Here is a 14,756-nt window from a genome sequence, read left to right as displayed (position 1 = left end):
TTGTTCCTACCGTTGTTCTATGCAAACTTGACCTGGTCGTTAGGTGATTTCTATTTGTTCTCCCGTTCTAGAAATAATTGTACATATTATTAAAATGCTCTAGTTTATTTAAAAACAATTCTAATTTATATGACCTTTGCGGTTGATGTACGTCTAAACTGTGCGGCCTGTAAAATACTAATCATTAGAGTTTTCATTTTTTGAACTGGTCAAATTGCTTACCTTGACCTCAGTATGTGTGGTTCTTCTGGTAGTTCTCTGTATTAAGAAAATAACATTAAACATTTGGAGACTGTTATTAGTTTTTCGTTGGAAACTAAAACTGACTTACATGGGTTGTTCGTTGCCCAAACGCATGCCAGCACCAAAAGGTGGCCAACAACAGCAGCACTAGCGGTGCTTTGCTCATTTTGCCGATGTTATTTTTTGCCAAATTAGGAAGTTATATGTTGTTTATCACACTGATAGAAGCGATTTGGGCTTGATTGGGGTTTACAAGCTACTATTTATTACTTTATTATTGCGGCAATTTATTATACATTAATTATAATTTGTTACTTACGTCTAAATTTGACGTTCGCAAAAAAAATGTAGGCTATTATCTCTATACCACTGTTATGTCGAATTTGAATAGTGTAGTGACGGTTTGCCAGGTCAGACCAGAAAAAGAAATCACCCTCATGCTGCCCCAGAAAATGTAGCTACTAGCAACTTCTTCTGAAGGTACTCTTTACGAAATCGTCACTTTTCAGTCCGCAGCTGTCCGCAGGAAATTTCGAAGCATTTTTTTTCAATCCTGTAATTCAGGGGTACTCTGTCTATCAACGCAGTATAATGTTATTGTCCGGACCTTGTAATAGTAGGTTTTATGATCCACAACGACGCAATCATATTTCGTCAATAAATTGTCGTAGAGTTTCCTCGAGTGTTCTTTCCAGATTTTGCCTCACGATACGAACCGGCGCGCTACTTGTGCCTTGGAACTTCTCAAACTAGCCCCCTTCTTTGCTTTCTGGACATAAATTACTGCGAAATTCCTGCCATTTTCGTTACCTTTCTCGATGACAACCTGAAGTTCCACTTAAGATGACTCTCCACTTAGCTTAGATGAGTCTCCACAGTTTTAGCTTTTCTGCCACTACCACCGGAGGGCCAGACACTGCGAGTGTGCAATGAACAATGGTGTAAGCAACTGAACTTCTAAAAAACAAATGCCTTCCCTGCGATTTTATTATTCCTATACTACTAACATAATTTAAAAGAATTTTGAAATTGTTTGCTCATCTTAAAATAAATAAATATCAGACCATCAATTGTCATTTGTCGCCTTCACCAACAATTGGGATTTTCTGGTGTAACTCAACTACATGAAAGATATTACGCCAGGTGTTTTGACCTAGGACTGGATTGTGAGGGATGAATCCGAATGACCTGCACAGGTGTCGAATATTCGGTTATTGGGGCTTAGATAAATGTGAAGGAGATCCGCTATTTAACATAACAAATGGTGTTTGGTGTAAAAGTTCACTTTTGGTTGAATGGATGCATCAACAAACAATAGTGATGACCAGCCACAAGCAATACAATTGAGGCCGCTATCGGTCGATGATAATATTTTAAACTTTTTTGCCCGAAATGCCGGTATCGTATCTGACCAATATGTACAGTCAGTCCACAATCATGGGTCACACACAATTGTGGGTCATTTTAGCTCTAGCTGCTAATTTCTGTTTGAATATCATCTAATGCTTAACCAAATTACTAGTGTTACTTATGAGTAACAATGTTATCAATCGATTGGTATAATATTTACGCATTAATCGGCAAATAATGCTAAAATGACCCATAATTGTGTGTGACCCATGATTGTGCACTGACTGCAGTTTCAACAAGACGGCGCTACTTGCCACACAGCACGTCAAACATTGCGTCACTAGAGAGGCGAGTGTGCTGTTCAATTATTCTTTCGTTTTAAACGTGTGTCCCCTAATTCATGTGATGTGGCATTGCTAGATTACTTTTTGTGAACTTACGTAAAATTTCTCGTCTATATGGATTTGAAGTCTTCAGAGAAAATGTGTATTTTAACATATCGAATTGTAGAACACTCGCAATCAAAAAAATTGTGTGCAAAGTTATAGAGCATAATTGATTTTCAAGTGCTCTTTTTAAACACATCATCATATTTCGCATGTTAGTAAGACATAGATAGTTACTATTTTCAGCAAAGTTGCTTATTTTAGTATGTTCTGCAACATTTTGGAGGATTTTTTTTAATTATTTAAAAAAACAAAAATTTGCATCTCCCTAATAGGTGAATTCACGGTCTTCCTAATAGTGCAGAATGATGCACTATATTTTATCAATAAACTCTGAACACACCACCCTTGGAAAACTACGCATTTTGTACCCAATTGCTAATGTTCGCACTTTTTCATTTCCAGATCACTGTAAGACGGACTGATGGGAGATACAGACCGATGGGACATACAGACGGGTGGCACAGAAAGACGAATGGGATAGATAGGCGGATTGGACAGACAGACAGACAAATCAGTATTACAACATTCAACTTCAACTTTCAAAAACAAAAATTCAGGCAAATTGCGACAAAAAATATTTCGTTGATTTTGGTCATTTTCACTTTTGTAAAAAGGACATCTAAAATAGAATGATCAAACTCAAAACCCAAGTAATTTACTAATCTGATTTGAAAAAATTATCTGGTTAGAGACAGACAGACAGGCCGATGGAACAGACAGACGGATGGGACAGACAAACGGATGGGACAGACAGACGGATGGGACAGACAGATGGATGGGTCAGATAGACGGAAGGTACAGACAGATGAGACAGACAGGCGGATGAGACAGACAGACGAACGGGACAGACGGATGGGACAGACAGACGGATGGGACAGACAGACGGATGGGTTATATAGACGAGTGGGACAGACGGATGGGTCAGATAGACGGATGGGTCAGATAGACGGATGGGACAGACAAACGAATGGGACAATCAAACGGATGGGATAGACAGACGGATGGGATATCAAACGGATGAGACAGACAGACAGATGTGACAGACGAACGGGACAGACAGACGGGACGGACTAATGGGACAGACAGACGGATGGGACAGGCAGAAAAATGGGACAGACAGACGAACGGGACAGACTAATGGGACAGACAGACGAATGGGACAGACTGATGGGACAGACAGACAGATGGGACAGGCAGATGGATACGACACAGACGAATGAGACAAACAGACGAATGGGATATCAGACGGATGGGACAGACAGACAAATGGGACAGACAGACCAACGGGACAGACAGACGGATGGGACAGGCAGAAAGATGGGACAGACAGACGAACGGGACAGACTGATGGGACAGACAGATGGATGGGACAGTCAGACGGATGGGACAGACAGACGGATGGTCAGACAGATGGATATGTCAGATAGACAAAAGGGACAGACGAATGAGTCAGACGAATGGGTCAGGCACACGGATGGGACAGACAGACGGATAGGACAGACAGGCGGGTGAGTCAGACATACGGATGGGTCAGATAGGCGGATGAGTCAGACAGACGGATGGGACAGACTGATGGGACAGACAGTCGGATGGGACAGACGGATTTATGGGACAGACAGACGAAGGGGATAGACTGATGGGACAGAAAGACGGATGGGATATCAGACGGACGGAACAGACAGACGGATGAGACAGACGGATGGGACAGACAGATCGATGGGACAGACAGACGGATGGGACAGACAGACGGATCGGACAGACAGATGAATTGGACTGACAGACAGATAGGACAGACAGAAGAATAAGATAGATAGGCAGACAGGATGCAAAGAAAAGTCTTGGGTATAACCGTCTTTAAGACATTACCCTTCTTTATCGATAGACTTCGCAGGCAGTTATTACCAACATTACAACCTTCTGACCACCATGCGTTCAAGAGTAATCGTCTTTTGAAACTAAGAATTCGGGTGAATTGCGACAAAAATTTTTCCTCTAACCTTGGCCATTTCCATTTTTGAAAAAAGGAACATCTAAAATACAGTAATCAACCTCAAATTTTTATGGCGTAATTTACTGAAAAAATATCGAGGTAGAGTGTCAGACATTAAGAACGTTTTATTGCTATTTTGTTTAGCATTTTAGTACAGTTTTAAGAATATATAGTGTACAAATCTTGGATGCTCAATCCAATAGCGGGAAACGTAATGTGGTTCTTGTGTAGTTGTAGTTTTTCTACGTTTCATTTTGAGTAGTTCCTGACAGAGGTTACCTCGGAAGTGGTGCTGGTCGCCGCGGTAGCTGTTGGACGCTTTCTTTTGATCTGTGTTCCCCCATTTCCAACTTCTGGTCAGCATCGTCCGACGTTTCGACAATCGGCGTTTTTGAGAAATCATCGTAGTCTACTACGATATCGGTAGTTTCGTAGTTTTTCGTGACTGGTTGTTGATGTACAGGCATTGGAGGGGCAAACATTTAAAACAAACAATTTATTTTTACCCCAACTAACAATTATAGTTTTCTGATACATAGCAACTAACAATGCGGCGAGGGAATTGAGTGGTAATTGTACCTTGAAAGAAGCAAAAAAATGGTGACGTATTATTCGGAATATAAACGTCCAATTTGTTACCTTTGTTTTAGTCGTAGTTGTTGGAGAGTTTTTTCGCTGAAAACCAAAAAGTCAGAAGGTTAGAGTTTACCTCACGATATTTCACTTGGAAACTTTAATGACCTGGCTAGTAGTTCTCTGCTTCATGGATTGATTCTGTAACGATAATCGAAGTGTGATGTACCCCTGGCTTCGGTGTACTTTTTTGCAACCCCAACTGTTGTACGAATCAAATTGAAAATGCAAATAATTGAATGTTTCTAGAAAACTTTCACAACAGACAAGGTGAATGATTTTTAATGAAATTAAAAATACAAGAGGAGCTATAAGCGGTCGTACTCTCATCTTGAATTGCATTAACAATCTAACTGCATAGCAAATTTGGTGTTGGCATTAAGCTAATCTAGCTAATGGGATTATGATAGCGTATGCCATTAGTTTTTTTTTTTGAGTGACACAATTTGCTGTGAGTATGTTAACTGTTTCAATGGTTTTTACATGTTAAAACGAAGTTTAACTAAACAGCGTTTACAAGAGTTTTAATCAAGAGATCGTTTTGTTGATAAAGCAAAAGGACATTTCAAACGAGGATAATTTTTCAACTGTGAACAGGTTGGAGATAACCCTACTTGCTTAAGCATTCTTTTTTGATTACCACAAATATAATAATAGATGTAGTTTTTTTGATAGATTTGATCATCATTCATTAGAAAGCAGTCTACGAATTAATTTTTAAGTAGCGGAGAATAGGTAGTATAATTTTTTGTTGAAATAATAGCTCACATGTTTGCAAAGTTTAATTACTCTACTAATTTACTTGTTTTGTGTTTTTTACTCGCACTCTTTTGCGTTTTCCAGGACAATACGAGCAGAATATTAAAGCCAGTATAAAGCATATTTTATACGCTCATTATAATCGCTCTACTAACAACCTCCTTAGGTGTCGGGTGCGGACCTTGGTGAAAGTTTCATGGGTTTAGATGATAGTGACCGGAGAATAAAGCTTCCCCCCAGCTTCCTAGGTGGTTTGACCCTTCTAACAAGTGTAAAATTTTTTCAACAGGCAACCCGCAAGTTGGTGAGGAGCTATCTAATTGGCTAGAAGACGAATGAAACCACCCTCCCCCTGCCAAATTCATCTAAATTGCTCTATTTATTTCGACATAAAAATTGGATTCCCCCTGTTCAGCAATCTCACCGGCCTGGCAGACCTGTGCGAAAAAAAAACTAAACTAAACCAAACCAATACAGTAGACCACATTGTTTTATCGATAAGTGTTACATGTTTCCCTCCAGCATACGCTCCCATCCGTTGAATCTAAACAAGCCATAGCCTGTAAGATAAGCGTTGACATTTTCTACTGTTGATAAATAATTATTAATCATAACACCTGTAATAAAGCAAACGCAGAAGCATCAAAGTAATCGTGGCGTTCATCAGTGTTGCATGCTGGTACGTCAAGATTTCACAAAACCTTCGCAAGGTATGTACGACAATAAAATCTGTAGAGTTCAGTTTAATCCGCACTTTGATGCTCCGCTTGCCCCACATCAATAGAACTCGGTTATTATTTTTTGAAGAAATTCTAATGTACTGAATTGTGTTCAACCTTTTTTATACGTCTTTCTTCTTTTCTTTTTTCCACCATTTTCGGCACAAACTATTAAAATTCCTAGATTTTACACTTCTCCGCCACACGAAACTCGTGTTAAACCACCGAAGTGCAGTTTAATTTATTTCATGTAATCTCCAGAGAAGCCAGTGTATAAAAAACTACCCAAATTCTATGCATAAAACAGTACCCTCTAGTCATATTACAAGGCTAACATCATCCACCATCGGAGAACAAACAAAGAAAAAAAAAGAAAGAAAGGAGCGCAGCGAGACACAAATTTTCATAAATAAATCATCCGGACATAGTTGGTTGGGAGCCTGCTTGCATCATCGTACGTTGCATTCGCAGCCCCCCGGTTGGTTGGTACGGTCGACGAAAATAGCTGAATGAAAATCACAACACAAAACATCACCAACTTTGTGCGGGGAGGACCTGGATCCTCCGAGTTCCGAAGAAATATGCCAATTTGTAGCGAATGGTAAGACGATGGTTCATGGAAACTTGATTCTGAGAAGAAGAGAAAAAACAGTGCAGGCTGGCTGCCGTCTCAATTTGTTTTTACTTTTGATGGATTATGTTACTTGCATGCTAAAACTACCGGCAAAAGTACTTATCAGTTTTCTGGAACATTGCTGAATTACACTTAGATAATCATTGGTTCTTTTCGTCCATTTTTTTAGGTTTTGGAATCAAGAAAGTAAGAAAACATTGTACTTTAAACAACTTGCTTCTTCGTTTAAATTGAAGAAAGAAATCCCTATGTAAAACCTCTTAAAGCATAGAAAATTCTAATTTTTTTGTGAAAAAAATTGTACCTGAGCCTAGAAACTAGAAAATGCCGAAAGAAAGTGTTTTGAGTGAGAATGAAAGGAAAGGGAATGATTTAGATGGATGACCCAGATGGATTAACAGGCTATTGACGAGATGTAGAAAAGGATCCAGAATACTTTCTCTACTCGCATTTTCGTGAGGCGATCTTTTTTTCGGATTGGATCTTGCACGTCTGGCAAGTTTGATCTGGTACTCACATTTCTGAAAAGGTACAGTAACTGATGTAGATCTCAAATTGAAGTAACGAATATAAAAATGCAATAAATTATCCCGTTTCCTGGTCACGTTCATTTGGCTTACCTGAGTAAATTTTACTCTATTTTATTTTTTTCTCTTTTTTTTCAGTTTGCTTTATTTGCTGGAAAACCGTTTGAGTAATTGTCGGATATCTACGACGACCTAAATCGAAGAAGAATTTGATATCAATACAACAATAACAATATGGGTTAAGAAAAACAAAAACAAATTCAGGTGATTTGATGAGCTACAGGAATTCAGGTGAAATTCACAAACAAAAGGTAAGAGAAAATAAAGCGAAACTGCTCTATACATTCTATAAATATCATAAAACGTCTTAATTTTATAAAACGTTTTATCGTTTCAACATTGGCATAATAAATCAAACGAACGTATTACTTATAATCGAGTGTATTCACAATTACACGATTATCTTTATCACACTGCAGTCAATTTGTTTTATGGACCTATTTTGAGGCAGTACGTATATAGGGTAATGGTACCAGAAATCGCCACTTTTTCAGACAGCAAACAAGAAAACCAAGATTCATTACGATTTAGCATTTACGATCCTTATCCTTGGGGAATGCGAGATAGTTAACCATATATTATAATGAAGTTAACGGATCTCATCGTTGTCGCGGCGGTTAGGGGACAGTTTAGGGGGGGTGCGGGGTATGGAAATTGTCCATGGAAGGGAGGGAAGGGGTATCGTAAATGTCCAGGTGGAAACGTGGGAAGGTCGTATGAATAAAACAGTTTACATTCCTTTTCCGTTTAAATCGTATGGGAGCATTTGCTCTATCTCTTTTATTTATACGGGCTATTGAATTATTTATACATAACCATTGATCAGTGATTGTTTTTAGGCTCAAATAAAGTTTTATCGTCTGATGAGGCACATGTTGACGTAAACACATGAACCGAGCATTACGGAAGGATTCGTCTTCAAAAGATTTAACGAACCGCGTCGCATCGGAAAGGTCCTGTGTTGTGTTGAAGTAGACAGAAAAGCTGAGGTGCCCTAGTTAGACAGGGATACTCTTGACGGAGAAGAATCGTCAAGCAAAAGTCAAACTGAAAGTGACTTTCTTGCAGTCGATAATAAATCGCTGTAGACAAGATTAGTATGAACAGAAGAATTCAGATCCTAACACCTTGCATACGGATTAACGCTGCGGAAATTTGACAGAAGATGCACGGAAAAACTCAAATTTCCGCAGCGACTCAAAATCCGTATACATTGTGTCGGCCTTTAGACTGGAGCGTATGTTTTTCTATAAATACTGCATAAATCAAGTTGAAAACAAAACTTAGCACCATGCATTTCTGTTTTGTTAATTACACATCAGAAAAAAAATGTCCACATGGACAAAAAGGGAGGGGGGTAGGGGTTGAGTCAATGTCCACGCTTGTCCACGGTGGGGGACGGGGGGTTGAAAATTGGTATTTTTCTATCCACGTGGTATCTGGATGGCCCTTTAAACGATTTCCAATCTGCCATCCGTGAAAGGAGGAAGCTACCCAAGTAGCACTTGTAACTAATCATAAAAATAAAAAAATACAAAAAGGTTGCACAGCAGTTACATTTAGGATACTTGTAACGAGTTAGGTTACATAAAATTAAAAATAGTTAATTTTTAGTTTTCTAGTGACAAAAATCTCAAAAAGTTACCAGGTAGTTACCAAATGACCAAATTGAAACCTTTTTTTCGAACTGTCAACAACTTGGTCGTCGCAAAACAGTCACCTCTCAGTTACGAGTTACCAAATAGTTATCAAGTGACACAAATGAAACCTTTTTCCAAACTGTCATCAACTTACTGGTCGCAAAACAGTTAATTTTCCGTTACGAGCAGTTACGAAGTCAAAAAAAGTCGGCTAGTAACATTTTCGCCACAACTTGTTCACGGTTCCTTGTAAACACAACGGAACGGATTAAGCAAAAACTAGATCTCAAGAATTTTACTAATGGTAAAGATAAACAATTGGTACACGGGTTGTAAAATGCTCTTGTAAATGCGTTTATTTACTTAATTGATGGTACTTGGAATCTTCTCCGCACAGACATTGGTATTAAGTAAACAAATCTTGATTATTCTCAAACGTCAAAACGATCAAGTTACATCGAAACGAAACCGGCAATGAAAATAGATTACAGTGTAACTTAGAAATGACGACATAAGAAATAAGTGACCACAATAGATTTAATATTGGTTACCGTAACCGATAGCGTAACCAGGTCGAAGGCTAAGGTTACGTGCAACTAGAATGTAACTGAAATGTAACCTTCTATGATTAACACTGCTGGTAAACTGTTTTATTCAAACTGAAACTATTCTTTGATATTAAATTAACACTTTCTTTTCACAACAATCACTAAAATCACCTTTTCCCGATATCTATGAACAATGTCTACTTAAAATCATTCATGCAATATGCCGAAAACGATACAAAACTTCAAGGAAGATGGTGTAGTAGTTAAAACCAAAGGCAAAATGGCTATGAATTTTACTAAGTGATAGCGAAAACAATTTGTTTTTTAATGATTTCTAGGTGAATGCTCCACTAATACATTATTGCTAAGAATAAATTTAAAAAATCAGTAAATTAAAATTAAAATTTTTATATTTGTACATATTTGTTTTACAAAAAATCAATTTTTCAAAGAGGTAAGTAACGAAAAGCTAGATTAAATAAGAGCGCGTGAATTTTTCAAAGCTAGAATCCTGCATTTCACCATAAATTTGAAACTGCATTAAAATTTGTGTTGAAATAACAAGCGAAATTTATACAGTCTTCTATATTCAACAGTTAAATTTACTGCTACGTTGACGTTGACAGCCATAGATTGGAATAAAAAACCTGCAGCATTGTTTTCGCTATGCAATAAAAGTTTCAAGATAACTAATTTGCCACCGATTGAAAGTCAATTTACAGTTTATGTGTAACTTCAATAGTAACCATTTTGTAACTATACATGTTACATATTGGTTATTGAGTAACTGTTAATGTAACCATATTTAGTTACATAAGTTGCGCTATTTCGGTTACACAACTGTTATATTTTAGGTTACTGTAACCGAAGTTTTACATTTAAATTTGTCGCATATCAGCCGCTGCGACTCAATTGTGACAACGTGTGCTACTTGGGTATCGAACGATACAGAGAGATCAGAAATTGATAGCGACAGCTCATCTGCCGTGCGAAGGAGAAGTGACGATTTGCGAGAATTGCTATCATGGTACACGAGGTTGTCCCAAAGGAACCGGTGGCTATGGGCTATCTATGGCCTCGCAGAATTTTTTGCGGAATGTTCAGCCATCAACTAAAGGCTGTCCACGGTAAAATTGCAACACACTCAAATTGCTCTAACTTTTGAACCGTTGGGTAAAATTAATTAAAATTTTGCATGGAAAAAGTTCAAAGTGCATTGTTAACACTGTGCGAGTCTTTTCATCAGGTGCGCAAAGATTTGAAAAATGGCGTCGAAAGAACAGCTCGTTCACGAAAAAATTCTGTACAAGTACACCAAAAATAAGAATCGATCACATCGTGCCATCAGTAAAAAGTTGAAAATCGCGAATTCTACGGATTCTCGTGTCTTAAAATGGTTTGAAGAACGTCTGACTGTCGATCGTCAAGTCAAGACGCGGAGAAAAAAGTTATCCGTATAGTGTTAATGATCTCAAGCGCGTAGTTGGGGCTTTCGACCAGAAACCAAGCTTCTCGGTTCGAGATGTGGTAAAAAACTAAATCTGGGTAAAAATTTCGCACAGAAGGCTAAAAATCGAGCAGGATTCCGTAAATTCATGGTTCAGAGGGCATTAAACCGTGACGAAAAACAGACTACGGTTGCGGAAAAGCCGTGCCCAAAAGTTATACAATCAAAAGCTGACAAAACCACACTGCTGCGTTATGGACGCCGAGACTTACGTGAAAGCGGATTTCCACCAGATTCCGGGGAACCAGTATTTCACTGCAAAAGATAAGTTTGATGTTCCAAAGAACATCCGAAAACAGAAGATGTCGAAGTTTGCCAAAACATACTTGATTTGGCAAGCAATTTGTTCATGTGGAAAGCGGAGCACACCTTTCGTGACCACAGATACCATGAATGGCATTTGAAAGGGTGTCTCCAAAAGCGACTGCTTCCTTTTCAGAAGTCTCAAAACTGTCCTACGATCTTCTGGCCGGATTTGGCTTCATGCAATCATGCAAAGGACGGGCTGGAGTGGTAAACGGCAAATAAAGTCGATTTCGTGCCGAAAGATCTCAACCCCCCAAATACACCACAGCTGCGGCCAATCGAGAAATACTGGGGTATTATGAAGCAAAATTTTCTAAAACGTCCTACAATAGTCAAAACAGTTAAAGAAATGAAGAAAGCATGGGTAAACATGCAAAAACATGTCGATTTTGAGGTCGTGCAAAATCTCATGAGTGTGGTTAAGACCAACATATGGGCGTTCGGGTACGGAGGCGAAATAAAATAAAATAAAATAAAGACGCTAAAACTAAGTTGTATTATTTTATTTGATACCCTGAAAATTTGATGACAACCGGATGAAAACTCGAATTTTGAGAATCACTTTGTATGTTGCAATTTTACCCTTTATTACTCGATCGACTTTATAAGGAAGCATAACATACACTCAAAATATTCTGCACATAACTAATGGTAAATTTCCATATGAAATTCCAGATAATTATCATGTGTCACATATAAGCACAATCCGCCAAGAAATACACATAGAAATTATACGGATATGAATAGTATGTGTAATTATACACATAAAAAATATGCGCATATGAATAGTAGGTGCAAAAGTTTCGCGTACCCATAAATTATAACTGTTTGGCATATAGAGTTCATTAATTGGGCACATTGCAAAAATCTATATGTGGGACACATAGAAATTATACGAAAAGTTTTCTCAGTGTACTCATACAGGGAGTATTGGGTAGTATAGGGAGTAAGCGCGTCAATAGAATCGTAGCACTAGCCCTATACTCTGAACAGCTAGCGGCGAAGAGCAGGTCGTGGTTTCGTTTCCAAAACAAAACGAACAATGTGGCCAGCCAGCAGGGTACTAAGCGTAATTGCTAACCAACTTTATCTGGAATATCCTGGAACAACCCATGGATTACTGACAATATGTCGAATTCCAAACTTGCCAAACCTTCTAGTACTGAACATAGGTTACAAAAGACCCGTTGGTGGAGGCTGACGCTTTCGCAGATTTTATTTCAGGACAGCTCAGCCATCGGCAATCATTCGATCATTTTAATAAGAAAGTATAACGTATTTATACAGTGATTTCAAAACGTCCATATCCCGATGAGCCCCTTCTCAGCAACAAAACTCGATTTTGTACTAACTAGAGCCGGGGGAAATCGGTCGAAGTAGGCGAGATGAAAGATATCCTAATCAAGATTTTACCAGCATCTGAAAATAACTGGAGCAGGGTTGATAAACGCTGGTACGACGAACACCGTCCGTCGTCAACCGAACTGACGAACCGACGAACGTCAACCTACTGGATTACAGTCAGCACACTTTCCGAGCAGAGCACGAGATGGTTTCTGTGTTGCCGTCCCGAGGTAAATCCCGAGAAAGGAAAACTGGATGATGCTTATTTAAATACTAGTAGTCAGTACAACGAGTCGGTGGTACTAAACCAAATTTTTTAAAACTTTGACGCAAAAAATCACTTTTTTTGCTGTGATAATCTAGATTAACTATAACGGCGATAACCGGAGTATATGACCAAAACACCTAAATGTACCTCCAACGATGGAAACAACTATGTTACTGATGCTTGTCTTGACTCCAATCTGACATAAATAGTTCGAGTCTTCGCTTACTCCGCGTTGGGGGTTTAACCAGGGCACTGACATATGTACATCATTTTGTCTGGAATGCTGTTATGTTTATAACTTCAACTTCTTTTTCGGGCCCACAGCAAATCTTGCCTCGGATTAGAGAGTGTTCATAAGGTGCTCGCACCAGTTTTAGTTTAGGTAGCACATGTATTAGTTTCAGATTTGTACAAAGCGTGTAGGGAACGAGCTGTGATTCTTACCACGAGAATAGAGCGCCTGCCAGGGGCCTGGTTTTGGTTACAGACGAGATAAGACGCTTATAATCTATACCTATAAAGAAGGATTTCTGTCTGTCTGTCTGTCTGTCTGTCTGTCTGTCTGTCCGTATGTTCCTTATAGAATCGAAAACTACTGAACCAATCGGCATGAAAATATGCATGTAGAGGTTTTTTGGGGCCAGGAAAGGTTTTAGTGATGGTTAGAAACCCCTCCCCCCACTAAGAGGGGGGGCTCCCATACAAATGAAACACAAATTTCTGCATAACTCGACAACTAATCAAGCAACTAGAACAAAATTTGGCATGTGGGTGTTTTCGGTGACAAGAATTTATTCTATGGTAAATTGAGACCCCTCCCCTCTTTATAAGGGGAATTATAACTCCTCTCCTATTTAAAAGGGGGGGCTTCCATACAAATTTCCTCATAACTCGAGAACTAATCAAGCAACTGGAACCAAATTTGGCATGTGAAGGTTTTCGAGGGCAAGAATATTTTCTATAGTAAATTAGTACCCCTCCCCACTTTAAGAGGGGGGCTCCTGTACCAAAGAATCACAATTTTCCTCATAACTCGAGAAGTAATTAAGCAAATGGAACCAAATTTGGCATGTGGGTGCTTTTGGAGACAAAAATTTTTTCTATGATGAATTGGGACCCCTCCCCGTTTTAGGAGGGGGGGATCCTATACACATGAAATACAAATTTCCTCATAACTGAAGAACTAATCAAGCAAATCAAGCAAACTAATCAAGAACCAAATTTGGCATGTGATAGTTTTCGAGGGCAAGACTATTTTCTATGGTAAATAAGGACCCCTCCCCACTTTAAGAGGGGGGGCTCCTATACAAACGAAATACAAATTTCCTCATAAATCGAGAACTAATCAAGCAAATGGAACAAAATTTGGCACGTGGGTGTTTTTGGAGACAAAATTTTTTTCTATGATGAATTGGGACCCCTCCCCACTTTAGGAAGGGGGGCTCCTATACAAATGAAATGCAAATTTCCTCATAACTCGAGAATTAATCAAGCAAATGGAACCAAATTTGGCATGTGAAGGTTTTCTAGGGCATGAATATTTTCTATGGTGAATTAGAACCCCTCCCCACTTTAAGAGGGGGGGCTCCTATACAAACGAAATACAAATTTCCTCATAACTCGAGAACTAATCAAGCAAATGGAACCAAATTTGACATGTGGGTGTTTTTGGAGACAAAATTTTTTTCTATGATGAACTGGGACCCCTCCTCACTTTAGGAGGGGGGGCTCCTATACAAATGAAATACAAATTTCCTCATAACTCGAGAGCTAATCAAG

Source organism: Sabethes cyaneus, chromosome 3 (genome assembly GCF_943734655.1).
Source record: "Sabethes cyaneus chromosome 3, idSabCyanKW18_F2, whole genome shotgun sequence".
NCBI lineage: Eukaryota > Metazoa > Arthropoda > Insecta > Diptera > Culicidae > Sabethes > Sabethes cyaneus.
The sequence above is the reverse complement of the archived record's forward strand: the minus strand, read 5'-3'. Positions refer to the sequence as shown.